Here is a 14,517-nt window from a genome sequence, read left to right as displayed (position 1 = left end):
TTTTTTAAAGCTTAGTATACTAGCAAGTTTCTTAAACCATACTGGTACGTGTGGGAAACTTATAGCGATACATTACAAGCAACGTGGCCAGTTTCCACAACCGAACAACGATTACGGATTTATGGCCTCCTGAAAACCAAAATTATTTTGTGTATATTCACCCACAAATTAAACACAATGTTGGCACTTACATTGTAACACTATTTCTCTTCCCCATGTACACAAAAATTGAGATGGAAACCACTACAAAATCATTACCGCCTTCAGGCAATTTGCTTATCAACACATAGACTACATCTACATCTACATGAATACTCTGCAACTCACATTTAAGTGCCTGGCAGAGGGTTCATCGAACCACCTTCACAATTCTCTATTATTCCTATCTCGTATAGAACGAACACTTATATCTTTCCGTATGAGCTCTGTTTTCGCTTATTTTATCGTGATGATCGTTTCTGCCTATGCAGGTCTGTGTCAACAAAATATTTTCGCATTCGGAAGAGAAAGTTGATGACTGGAATTTCATGAGAAGATTCCGTCGCAACGAAAAACGCCATTCTTTTATTGATGTCCAGCTCAAATCCTGTATCGTTTCAGTGACACTCTCTTCCATATTTCGCGACAGTACAAAATGTGCTGCCCTTCTTTGAACTTTATCGATGTACTCCGTCAGTCCTATCTGGTAAGGTCCCCACACCGCGCAGCAGTACTTTAAACGAGGACGGACAAGCGCAGTGTAGGCAGTCTCCTTAGTAGATCTGTTACATTTTTTATGTGTTCTACCAATAAAAAGCAGTCTTTGGTTAGCTTTCCCCACAACATTTTCTAAGTGTTCCTTCCAATTTAAGTTGTTCGTAATTTCAGTTCCAAGAAATTTAGTTGAATTTACGGCCCGTAGATTAGATTCATTTATCATGTAACCGACGTTTTAATTCCTTTTAGCACTCATGTGCATGACCTCACACTATTCGTTATTTAGGGTCAACTGCCAATTTTCGCACCACTCATATCTTTTCTAAATCGTTTTGCAATTTGTTTTGATTTCCTGATGACTTTATTAGTCGATAAACGACAGCATCATCTGCAAACAACCGAAGACGGGTGCTCAGATTGTCTCCCAAATCGTTTATATAGATGAGGAACAGCAAAGGGACACTACTTTGGGAGACGCCAGAAATCACATCTCTTTTATTCGATGACTTTCCGTCCGTTACTACGAACTGTGACAGAAAATGACAAATCCGTTCACATAACTGAGGCGATATTCTATAAGCACGCAATTTCACTACAAGTCTCTTGTGTGCTACAGAATCAAAACCCTTCCGGAAATACAGAAATACGGAATCGATCTGAAATCCCTTGTCAATAGCACTCATCACTTCATGCGAATAAAGAGCTAGTAGAGTTTCACAAAAACGATGCTGACTGTGTGTCAATAGACCGTTTTCTTCGAGGTAATTCATAACGTTCGAACACAATATGTGTCCCAAAATCCTGCTCCATATCGAAGTTAACTATATGGGCCTGTAATTAAGTGGATTACTCCTACTACCATTCTTGAATATTGGTGTGGCCTGTGCAACTTGACAGTCTTTGGGTACGGGTCTTTCTTCGAGCGAATGGTTGTATATGACCGTTAAGTATGGAGCTAATGCAAAGCATATTCTGTAAGGAACCTAATTGTTATACAATCTGGACTGGAAGACTTGCCTTTGTTAAGTGATTTAAGTTGCTTAACTACTTCGAGGATATTCAGCTCTACGTTACTCATGTTGGCTGCTATTCTTGATTCGAATTATGGAATATTTACTTCGTATTCTTTTGTGAAGGCATTTCAGAAGGCTGTGTTTAGTAACTCTCCTTTGGCAGCATTGTCTTCGATAATATCTCCATTGCTACCGCGCAGAGGAAGTTCAAAAATGGCTCTGAGCACTATGTGTCTTAACTTCTGAGGTCATCAGTCCCCTAGAACTTAGAACTACTTAAACCTCACTAACCTGAGGACATCACACACATCCATGCTCGGGGCCGTCATGCAGAGGAGGCATTGATTGTTTCTTGCCGCTAACATATTTCACATACTACTCGAATCTCTTTGGATTTTATGCCAGGTTTCCAGACAAAGTTTCGTTGTGGAAACTGTTATAAGCATCTCACATAGAAATCCGCGCCTAATTTCGAGCTCCAGTTTAAGATCGCCATTCTTGGGGATTTTGCGTCTTGTTAGAATTTGTCATGTTTGTTTCATTGTTTCTGCAACAGTGTTGTGACCAGTTTTGTGTGCCAAGGAGGATCAGCTGCGTCGCTTGTAAATTTTTTTGGTATAAATCTTTCAATTGCTGCCAATAATATTTCTATGATTTCAAGCCAAATCTTGTCTGACTTTTATTATAAATTTGAAAGTAGTGGAGATTGTCTCTCAGAAAGGCGTCAAGTTAATTTTTATCTGCTTTTTTGAATAGATATATTTCTCGTTTATTTTTTGAGGATTTGGAGTTTAGAAAATTCAGTCTCGCTACGACAACTCTGTTTTCACTAATCCCTGTATCGGTTTTGAGGCTCGTTATTAAATCAGGATTATTTATTGATAAGAGGTCAAGTGTGTTTTCACAATCGTTTACTATTAGCGTGTGCTCATGAACTAACTGCTTGAAATACACTCCTGGAAATTGAAATAAGAACACCGTGAATTCATTGTCCCAGGAAGGGGAAACTTTATTGACACATTCCTGGGGTCAGATACATCACATGATCACACTGACAGAACCACAGGCACATAGACACAGGCAACAGAGCATGCACAATGTCGGCACTAGTACAGTGTATATCCACCTTTCGCAGCAATGCAGGCTGCTATTCTCACATGGAGACGATCGTAGAGATGCTGAATGTAGTCCTGTGGAACGGCTTGCCATGCCATTTCCACCTGGCGCCTCAGTTGGACCAGCGTTCGTGCTGGACGTGCAGACCGCGTGAGACGACGCTTCATCCAGTCCCAAACATGCTCAATGGGGGACAGATCCGGAGATCTTGCTGGCTAGGGTAGTTGACTTACACCTTCTAGAGCACGTTGGGTGGCACGGGATACATGCGGACGTGCATTGTCCTGTTGGAACAGCAAGTTCCCTTGCCGGTCTAGGAATGATAGAACGATGGGTTCGATGACGGTTTGGATGTACCGTGCACTATTCAGTGTCCCCTCGACGATCACCAGTGGTGTACGGCCAGTGTAGGAGATCGCTCCCCACACCATGATGCCGGGTGTTGGCCCTGTGTGCCTCGGTCGTATGCAGTCCTGATTGTGGCGCTCACCTGCACGGCGCCAAACACGCATACGACCATCATTGGCACCGAGGCAGAAGCGACTCTCATCGCTGAAGACGACACGTCTCCATTCGTCCCTCCATTCACGCCTGTCGCGACACCACTGGAGGCGGGCTGCACGATGTTGGGGCGTGAGCGGAAGACGGCCTAACGGTGTGCGGGACCGTAGCCCAGCTTCATGGAGACGGTTGTGAATGGTCCTCGCCGATACCCCAGGAGCAACAGTGTCCCTAATTGGCTGGGAAGTGGCGGTGCGGTCCCCTACGGCACTGCGTAGGATCCTACGGTCTTGGCGTGCATCCGTGCGTCGCTGCGGTCCGGTCCCAGGTCGACGGGCACGTGCACCTTCCGCCGACCACTGGCGACAACATCGATGTACTGTGGAGACCTCACGCCCCACGTGTTGAGCAATTCGGCGGTACGTCCACCCGGCCTCCCGCATGCCCACTATACGCCCTCGCTCAAAGTCCGTCAACTGCACATACGGTTCACGTCCACGCTGTCGCGGCATGCTACCAGTGTTAAAGACTGCGATGGAGCTCCGTATGCCACGGCAAACTGGCTGACACTGACGGCGGCGGTGCACAAATGCTGCGCAGCTAGCGCCATTCGACGGCCAACACCGCGGTTCCTGGTGTGTCCGCTGTGCCGTGCGTGTGATCATTGCTTGTACAGCCCTCTCGCAGTGTCCGGAGCAAGTATGGTGGGTCTGACACACCGGTGTCAATGTGTTCTTTTTTCCATTTCCAGGAGTGTAATTTTCAGAGAAAGCGTTTAGCACAATTTCGGATGATGTTTTATGCGTACCTTTGGAATTAAACAGGTATTTTCGCCAACATGTCGAGGGTAAATTAAAGTCACCACCAACTATAATCGTATGAGTCGGGTACGTGTTTGAAATCAAACTCAAGTTTCCTTTGAACTTTTCAGCAACTGTATCATCTGAACTGGGAGGTTGGTAAAAGGGTCCAATTATTATTTTATTCCGGTTGCCAACAATAACTTCTGCCATACTCACAGGAAGTATCTACTTTAATTTCTCGACAAGATAAACTACTTCTGACAGCAACGAACACGCCACCGTCAATGTGTTTAGCCTATCCTTTCGGAACACCTTTAGGTTCTTCGCAAAAATTTCGGCTGAGCTTATCTCCGGTTTTAGCCAGCTTTCAGTGCCTATAACGATTTGAGCATCAGTGCCTTCTATTAGCTCTTGGAGCTCTGGTACTTTCCCAACACAGCTACGACAATTTGCAACTGTTACACCGATGGTTCCCGCTTCTACGTTCTTCCTGTGTTCAGCCTACACCCTTTGTGACTGAAGCCCTTCTTGCGTTTTTCCGGGACCCTCTGACCTTAAAAAACCGCCCAGTCCACGTCACATAGCCCCTGCTACCCGCGTATCCGCCTCCTGCGTAAAGTGGACACCTAAACTATCCAGCGGAATCCGAAACCCAACCACTCTTTGGCGCAGTTCGAGGATCTGCAGACTAGAATTGACAATATGGCTACAACGTGCAAGTTATTCGCGTTGACCACACGAACTGTCAGATAGTACGAGAAGTACGATACAATAGTACTAGAAATTAGGAGGTGGTACAATATAGCCAGCTGTCCCCTTTGTGTCTGGCTCGAGTGTATTTCATTAATAGCACCCAGAAAGTTATACTGGACCGAGCATTATACTGGACCAAGAACGTTACGCTGGACGACGAAATATTCCGGAAGAACGAAAGTAGCATCGGGTGTATCCCAGGGTAGTGTAGTGGGACCTCTAATGTTTTTAGTATCCTCAGAACATTAGATGGATTAGATAGCGTGAGCAGCAATACACGATTGTTCGCTGACGATGCTATTATTTTCATGAGAGCGTTATCGCTGATCAATTTTAAGGAAACACAGAAAGATCTGGAGCAGATTTCAGATTGGCATAATGAATGGAAACTCGTTTCAAATATGGATAAATGTAAGATAACACCCACAAAAAATAAAGAGAACTGTATAGCATCTGATTAAAAGAATAGTGACGAACGTCATAAGCGCCTCACGTCGTATAAGCATTTAGCGATGTACCAAGAAGCGAAATGAATGAGTGTTAGGGAAGACAAATGTATAAAGATACATTTGTTGAAAGGGTTGTGGGAATGTACGGTATATTTATGGACGGACTCGCATACAAGATGCTAGTGCTAGCGATCATAAAATATCGGTTCAAATGGCTCTGAGCACTATGCGACTTAACTTCTGAAGTCATCAGTCGCCTAGAACTTAGAACCAATTAAACCTAACTAACCTAAGGACATCACACACATCCATGCCCGAGGCAGGATTCGAACCTGCGACCGTAGCGGTCCCTCGGTTCCAGGCTGTAGCGCCTAGAACCGCACGGCCACTCCGGCGGGCTCCTAGAATATTGTTCCAGCATTTGGAAACCTTATAAGCAGGCAAGACAAGTCATCGAACAAACTCAGAGACGTGACACTAGGTTCGTAAAAGGTCTGTCATAGGCTATACGAAAGTGCAACAGAAATTCTCGGGAAAGTTAGGAGGAATCCTTGGAAGAAAGAGGACGTACTTCACGGGAAACCATGTTGTGTTAATTCAGAGAATCTGTGTTCGAAGAAGGCTGTGCGAACATTATGTCACCACAAACGCACATTCCATGTAAGAATCATAATGTGTACGGAAGCATACAGACAGTCATTTTTACCTCGCTAAATATGCGAACAGAATAGGAAAGGAAATCAACAATACTGGTACGATATACGAACTGCCATGTCTGGGTACGGTGCCTTATTGTCTGCTTGCATGTTCTATTGGTGAACGAGGACAGTGTACACAACAACATTACATTATTATTTATGTCATTGTGGCATTTGCGGACTAATAATTATATCTACTGAAAGTCATACATTTTTAGGTTGGCTCGTACCTCCAAGTATGTCGCACGAAAAAGCGATTAATGCTTGTTTTCCTCTGAGCGGCAGGTCAGGTGTTGAAGCGTAGACACATGGACGCAAAATGGTCAGTTAATACTGACAGGCGTAGCCCTCTTAGTTGTGACGTTACAGCCATGTGGAAAACATCAGGCCGTAAAGTTTGTGATATCTTTGTGGGCTGACTATGACGAAGAGAAAAAAAAAACTATCAACACATCAGTGTGCCTAGTATTAAGGTACAACACATAAATTTTTTTCTGGACTTATAGCCGTACACCCGGTATGTATGTAGACCTGTTGTTTAAAATCCCAATTATTCATCCACACTCAAGCTCATAAACTAAGGATAATGCTGTTACATTGTAAAACAACCTCTGGTGGGCGGTTTTCGGGTTTAAATCACCTAGGGGTATGACCATGTGGTACATTTGACCTGCGGTCACCGCACGCTGACGCTGGCACCAGTCTACATAAGTAGAGGTGTGTTGGTGCATGTCTGAGTTCAGTGCAGCGAGTAAGTTTGCAGACGTTTTCAGATGTGCTAATGGTGACTGTGTGTTGAAAATGGCTTATAAACCAGTATTGATGACGTTATGAGGGGTAGAATACCAGGTCGAGTGGAGGCCGGTCAAACACAGCAGGTTGTAGAACGGGCCCTCCGTGTGCCACAAAGTGTGATCTCAAGATTATGGCAACGATTCCAGCAGACAGGAAACGTGTCCTGGCGCTACAGTACGGGACGTCCACAGTGTACAACACCACAAGAAGACCGATATCTCACCATCAGTGCACGCAGACGCCCACAGAGTACTGCAGATAGCCTTGCTCAGGACCTTACCGCAGCAACTGCAACAGTTGTCTCCAGACACACAGTCTAAAGACGACTGAACAGACATCGTTTATTCACCTGGAGACCTGCTAGGTGAATTTCACTGACCCCTGGTCACAGGAGAGCCCGTAAAGCCTGGTGTGAAGAACGCAGTACCTGGGCATTGGAACAGTTGTGCCAGGTTATGTTCACGGACGAATCCAGGTATAGTCTGAACAGTGATTCTCGCCGGGTTTTCATCTGGCGTGAACCAGGAACCAGATACCAATCCCTTAATTTCCTTGAAAGGGACCTGTATGGCGGTCGTGGTTTAATGGTGTGGTGTGGGATTATGATTGGTGCACGTACACACCTGCATATCTTTGACAGAGGAACTGTAACAGGTCAGGTGTATCGGGATGTCATTTTGCACTAGTATGTCCGCCTTTTCACGGATGCAGTGGGTCCTACCTTCCTCTTGATGGATGATAACGCACGGCCCCACCGAGCTGCCATCGTGGAGGAGTACCTTGAAATAGAAGGTATCAGGCGAATGGAGTAGCCTGCCTGTTCTCTAGACCTAAACCCCATCGAGCACGTCTGAGATGCTCTCGGTCGACGTATCGCTGCACGTCTTCAAACCCCTATGACACTTCAGGATCTCCGACAGGCACTGGTGGAAGAATGGGAGGCTACACCACAGCAGCTGCTCGACCACCTGATCCAGAGTATGCCAACCCGTTGTGCGGACTGTGTACGTGTGCATGGTCATCATATTCCATATCGATGTCGGGGTGCATGAGCAGGAAATAATGGCGTTTTGTAGCACATGTGTTTTGGTAGGATTTTCTCAACTTATCACCAATACCGTGGACTTACAGATCTGTGTCGTGTGTGTTCCCTATGTGCCTATGCTATTAGCGCCAGTTTTGTGTAGTGATACGTTGCACCACTTTCTGCAATTATCCTTAATTTATGAGCATGAGTGTAGATAAACTTTCAAATGATAGAGCACAGCAATGAGTCGTCCTTTTCTTTCAGGTTTTATTAGGCAAGTCTAGATTTCGGCTAGTGTCTAGCCATTATCAATGCACTACTTCATAGTATCAATGCATGTCCTAGAACGTCAGTCCCCTGTTGTTTGGGCTTCTGTCACAGTTCATTCAGTCTGACATACTACGGCATGTACTGATACTATGAAATAGTGCATTGATAATGGCTAGGCACTTGCCGAAATCTAGATTTACCTCATAAAACCTGAAATAAACGGACGACTGATTGCTGTGTTCTATCATTTGAAAGTGAAATCACAATCATTGAGTTCGCCCACATTCCTAATGGAGGTTAACTTGATTATCTACATAAAGGTTTTTCCATCCCTTCATCTAGATACAAGTTAAAATCCAACAGCTATAAAGTCTATGTTGGTGATGAAATATATTCAACACGAGAGTGTCTATCTCGATTTAACACTTCTGTTATTCCCATTTAAGTTTAATACATGATGAGTTAGAAAACAATGGTAGCTTACAGCACGCAATAAAATTTATAGAAATTAAAAAAGAATTGTCTTAATTGCAGAAAGATTTTGCAATTATATTAAGATGTATTAAGAAATAAGAGTACTGACTAACGTTTAGTGATATGAAGTATAAAGTTCAGGCCGCTTAACGAAAAATTTGGCTACGTATCTCTGCAGTTAAAGCGATGACAACATTTACTTGAGAAAATGAAACGTTGCAACAGGCGCCGAATGTAAATAAAATACTAGATACCTTTCATTCTGCAACGAATAGCTTTTTTAAGACACTGTTTTTTCCACAGGCAGTTATAAGACTGGCGACGTAAACTAGATTGGTTTATGGTGTACGGAGGATTACGATGCCTGTATACCGAGCGGAGAAATGTACGGCAGTAAAATCCTTTTTCCACCCTACCCACGAAATATAAATTTCAAAACGTGAGATAAAATTTAGTAGCGTGGAAATCTCTTCTGCGTCATGGTCACATCATATGGAAATACGTCAGCTATAAAACGCCTTTCTGACATGTGCAAAATAAAGCGCGAAGACACATTCGTCGTCAGTCCGGTGTAGATGACACAATACCTTTTATGTCATAAGTTGACGTCATACGAAGAGCTTAATTTAAGTCCTAGACGTATACAGGTACAAAAATGTTAGAAAAAAGCTGGCCGACTTAGCCGATTTGAATAAAGTAGCCACTGCAATTACTACGACTGAATTTTACAGATATCATTGCACGTATCACCCTAAAGTTAAAAATATATTGACACAACTGAAATTTGGAGTAAATATTATTACGCCTACATTCCAGATACTGACAGATCTTTATAAAGAATAAAAGTTATTCAGGTTTGAGCTCCACGGTTTTGATAAAGAGACACATTTCTGTTTGCACCAAAAGCTGCTATAAATCTTATTACGGTTGCAAACGCCTTCTGGTAGACCGGGTGTTTGCGTAGCATCATCATTGGGAGCAAGATTATGTCGTGCCACACCATGTCTGCCAGATTGGCGGTGAAACTATTTACAGCTTAATAAACCGTTACCAAATTCAATAGTATTCCAAAATACGTTGGCAAATGGAAAGAAGTAGAATTCTGCAACTTTAAGTAGCCGGTTTGTTTATGCAGTTACGTCAAACTACCATTATCCTTAACAGGAATCAGTTCACGGCGTACGGTGCGGTTGGATGTGTTCAGTCTTTATCAGAAGGAATGAATTTACGTTGTTCCTACCAGTACTCCAGAGCTTGTTGTGCATCTCTTGTGATACCAGTGTGGGGGCTTATGTCGGACTTTTAATGTAGGACTCCATTGTAGCCCCAGAACTGGTTCAACTCTTACGTTGTTTCTGGATACATGGTGAGCGATTTGCCAATTTGGAATAGCTGTCCTCCCTCATATGTAACAGATTTTTATAACTTTTTATGTGGGCTCTTTTCTGCCCTCTTTTAGTGAATAAATTCAACGTCCACATCTCGCAGCAACAGCCCAGCAGTGGACAGTTCTGTATCAGATGTCTTTCTCTCCCACGACTCGTCGAAAGACTTTTCCTCCTGTCTGGTGTGCGTAAGACACAGAAGTACTGAAACTTCCTGGCAGATTAAAACTGTGTGCCGGACCGACACTCGAACTCGGGACCTTTTTGCCTTTCGTAGGCAACTGCTCTGGTTCGAAGGAGAGCTTCTGTAAAGTTTGGAAGGTAGGAGACGAGATACTGGCAGAAGTAAAGTTGTGAGGATGGGGCGTGAGTCCTGCTTGGGTAGCTCAGAAGGTAGAGCACTTCCCTGCGAAAGGCAAAGGTCCCGAGTTAGAGTCTCAGTCCAGCACACAGTTTTAATCTGCCAGGAAATTTCGTATCAGCGCACACTCCGCTGCAGAGTGAAAATCTCATTCCACAGAAGTACTACCTTACAAGGAGAGACCTTACCCTACTACCCACCAGGAGGAAACATCAAAACATTCAAAATAAGCAAAATTAATTTGTACATATCGACTCTACTAACTAAGAGTTTCTGAGCGATAGACTACTTGTGATTAACATCTCCCAGCGTACATCATGAGCAAGTAGTTCGCGGGTGAATGGCTAGGTGGCAATGTGCAACGGACACAATATTTCGAGAAGTGACCTTGTAGCAATCGTCAGATGAGCTGATGGTTTTGTTCATCAGCTACCAATGACGGCATTATGCTCGATTACTGAAGCGTTCTTCCTACTGGACATCCAGTCTTTCTCCAATGAACTATCTCGATAGCATAATTAATGACATCGATTCGTTTGTGATATACATGGTTCAGTCACATTAATGTGACCACCAACTACGTTCGACGTCAACGTGCAATAATCAATCACAGACTGCAGGTGGAAACGCTTGCAGTGACGGGTGTACAAAGTGCTCTGGGGAGAGGGGGGGGGGGTGGAGTTGGACACGGAAATGGCACTATGTAGAACTGGCGGCCAGGCATCTGTGGCGCACTAACGGTCTACATGTGACAGAGGTGAACGACGGCTGTAACTGTTGAGCAACAGACCACCGAGATGAACCAAGGGAGTATCAACACCGCCTCTTCAACGACCGTTCAGCGATCATTGTTGTGTGTGTTGTGTGTGGGTGTGCGCAGCAGCAGCCTGATTCACCCGTCCACGCTGACATCTGTTCATCAGCGACGAAGTCTGGAATTTTCACAAAAAAATGGTTCAAATGGCTCTGAGCACTATGCGACTTAACTTCTGAGGTCATCAGTCGCTTAGAACTTAGAACTAATTAAACCTAACTAACCTAAGGACATCACACACATCCATGCCCGAGGCAGGATTCGAACCTGCGACCGTAGCGGTCGCTCGGTTCCAGACTGTAGCGCCGAGAACCGCACGGCCACCCCGGCCGGCGAATTTTCACACAAATACCGTAACCGGACGTCCACTGCGTGGCAACAGGTGATCTTTTCTGATGAATCATGTTCTACGCTCCAGTAGGGATATCATTCTCGAACCCACACGGAATCACTACAAATACGCATCTATTCTTGGGGACAATATCCACCCCTACAAGCAGCTTGTTTTTCTTCAACATGATGGCATTTTCCAGCAGGAGAACGCAACGTGTCACACAGCTAGCAACGTACATGCATTGTTCGAAGAGCACCAGGCTATGTTTGCCATACTCCGTTAGCCAGCAAATTTCTCAGTTTTGAACCCAATAGAGCCTGTGTTTGGACCACCTCGATTGAGCTGTTCGCGTCATGGATCCTCAACCATTGAAAGTCAGCAGCTGGCCACAGTACTGGAGTCGTCACGCTTCCCTATCAGTACCTTCCAGAATCTCATTGACTCTCTTACTGCACGCGTGCACTGCAAAAGAAGGTTATCTAGGGTATTAACAGGTGAAGGGACTGTGTAGTTGAGAGAGAAACCTCTCGCTAACTGGGGCGCCAGTCAAAAGATACAAAGCCGAGCTCTAACTACAGGATACGTCTATTTACCTAGTTCATGTTGCGATCGGTGCAATACTTTTTAAGTCTTTGTCAAGGGAATGAAGCAGTTGCAGTGTTTTCGACTGGGCCATGAAGACGTAGGGAGATTCGACGTGGTATCTCTCTTCACAAGAGTGTCACTAAAAGACTTCCTAAGCCTCATACGAACCAGCGCTAGTAAAGTTCTTTGAATTCGTGTTTACATCAACTTACTTCCTATTCAACATCAAATTCTCGATGGAGATAGAGGAACACTATTAACTTCTTCCATTTCGGGATGTGTTCGTCCGACGTATACCAGTCGGTACGCTAGAACACAGCATCTATCGTAAACAGACACATTCAGATTTGTACTATCATGCCTCCAGCTGTTATGTCCCTGCGTAAAAGATGAAGTGCTAATAACACCAGTGCACATAGCTCGCGAAATCTCGGACCGTGACAGTCTAGCAGATGAATTGCAACACTTACACGCCGTGTTCCACACTAATGGTTACAGCAACCACCACTTACAATGTGCTGTAAAACCGAAGAAGCGAAGATCACAGCCTGCTGAAGGCGAAGAGAAAGTGGTTGCGGCGGCGATTATTCCGTACGTCGGGAACACAACAGCAAAAATCGGAAGAGTACTTCGCAAACAGAGCGTCAGCTGCGTGTTCTACGAGCATCCAAAACTAAAATCAGTGAAGTAGGACCTAGGACTCCGGAAACCAGGAGACCACCGCATTCCTTGTAGTGTGGGAAAATGTATGTATGTCAGACTATCCAGACAGTATAAATCCATTACAGTCCTTTAAGAAAAAATAACCCAAAACCTAATGATAACTGCTGCTATAACCTATTTATGATTACTTTTTAATGAATTTTTCAATTTTTTAGTAATTTGCCTGCATTTTTTATTAATTTTACTTTTTCCTACATTCCCATTCTCCCTAAGAAAGCAAAGTTTTCCTAAGGAATGAAAATCAAATTTAAGAAAATAAGGGACAAGAATTATTTCGTCATTTAATATTTACATTACATTTTACTAATTTTTGCTTCTTCAGCAAAACTTAAGATTGATAAGAACTGTTGATTTTTCACGTTGTTTGAGTACACACTTGGCAACAGTTATATCAAAAGCACATGTAAAATAAATTTTTTGGTATATCTTACCACATTCTTTCATATATTACGATACTCGTCTTTTCGATGTTTACCATTATAGACTTCTTCTTCATTTTTTATTTCTGTACAGTGACTACACTGCTTGGTGTAGGGCATACGTATTAAGAAGAGTATCAAAACTTCCAAACTAGAGATTATAGACCATGAAATTCTTTGTTATTATTATTATTTTCAGCTTTCTTTGTTCCCTTATATCAAAATTTAATCTCCAATTGAAAACCCCATGCAGTTATTAATTTAAAATATCTGTTTGTTAAAATAATCTTAAGCTCATTATTAAGCTCCATACAAACTTTCTCCCCCCCCCCTGACTAGTACTCATATATTTACAGCCAGTATTGTTATACAAAACATTTACCTGTAGCTCGTAATGTTATTGAGCAAATTAGAATTGCTAACGTTGTCAAACTTCTTGTGTGGAACCTCCATTTACAAAGAAAACATTTTTATGAAAGAAATTAAATCATTGTTAAAAATTACCACTCAACATAATTTTTTTTCTGCAAATCTCCCATCTTGTATGCAGAAATCCTGACCTTCGATACCCAGGATTTAAAAAAAAAAATGCTCAGTACTTGGGAATCATTTGGCCAAGGAAAAACACCTATGAAACGTTTCTTGCTTTGTATCAGATTCACTGTAACCCTAAGCAGCCAGTGTAAAGCTATGGAAGCTGATTTTCATTCATAAGTCATGTAGCATTCACTGGTGGATCGAATTAGTGATATCTGGTAATCAGAATTTAAAACACTTTCTTGTGTGGCAACATGGTCAGTATAGCTGTGTGGCAGAGTAATAGCTATTGTGGATAGGAGATAGATGAGGAGGTAGAGCAAGCAGGAAGGTAGAGCTTGATATCGAGGAGCCAACACTCTCATGGACTATCAGTGACACACACTTCCTGAACTGACCAGTCGACTCAGAGCTGTCATGCAGACAAGATCTGTATACTAGAGAACCGCTCCGAACTCCACAATACATCGATAGAAATTTGTAGTAAGTGAATTAAATAATTTTCATTTAAAAATTCTCTGTTAATATCCTTTGGTGTGCATCATATGTGAAATTCTTTTTATGATATATAATTACACAAGGAAAGGTATCTGTCGGCATTTTATTACTAAAAGTTGCAAATAATTTCATAGTACACTTTTGAGTGGCAATGATATTCACTCTGCAAGTTGAGTTAATCTCATAGATAGGACACTTCGTTATGAAACTAAATTGAAAAATATCTACATCATAAACTTTGAGAAAATTATGTGGTGGTTGTAAAT

The sequence above is a fragment of the Schistocerca cancellata genome, chromosome 8 (assembly GCF_023864275.1).
Source record: "Schistocerca cancellata isolate TAMUIC-IGC-003103 chromosome 8, iqSchCanc2.1, whole genome shotgun sequence".
NCBI lineage: Eukaryota > Metazoa > Arthropoda > Insecta > Orthoptera > Acrididae > Schistocerca > Schistocerca cancellata.
Note: the sequence above shows the minus strand (reverse complement) of the source record.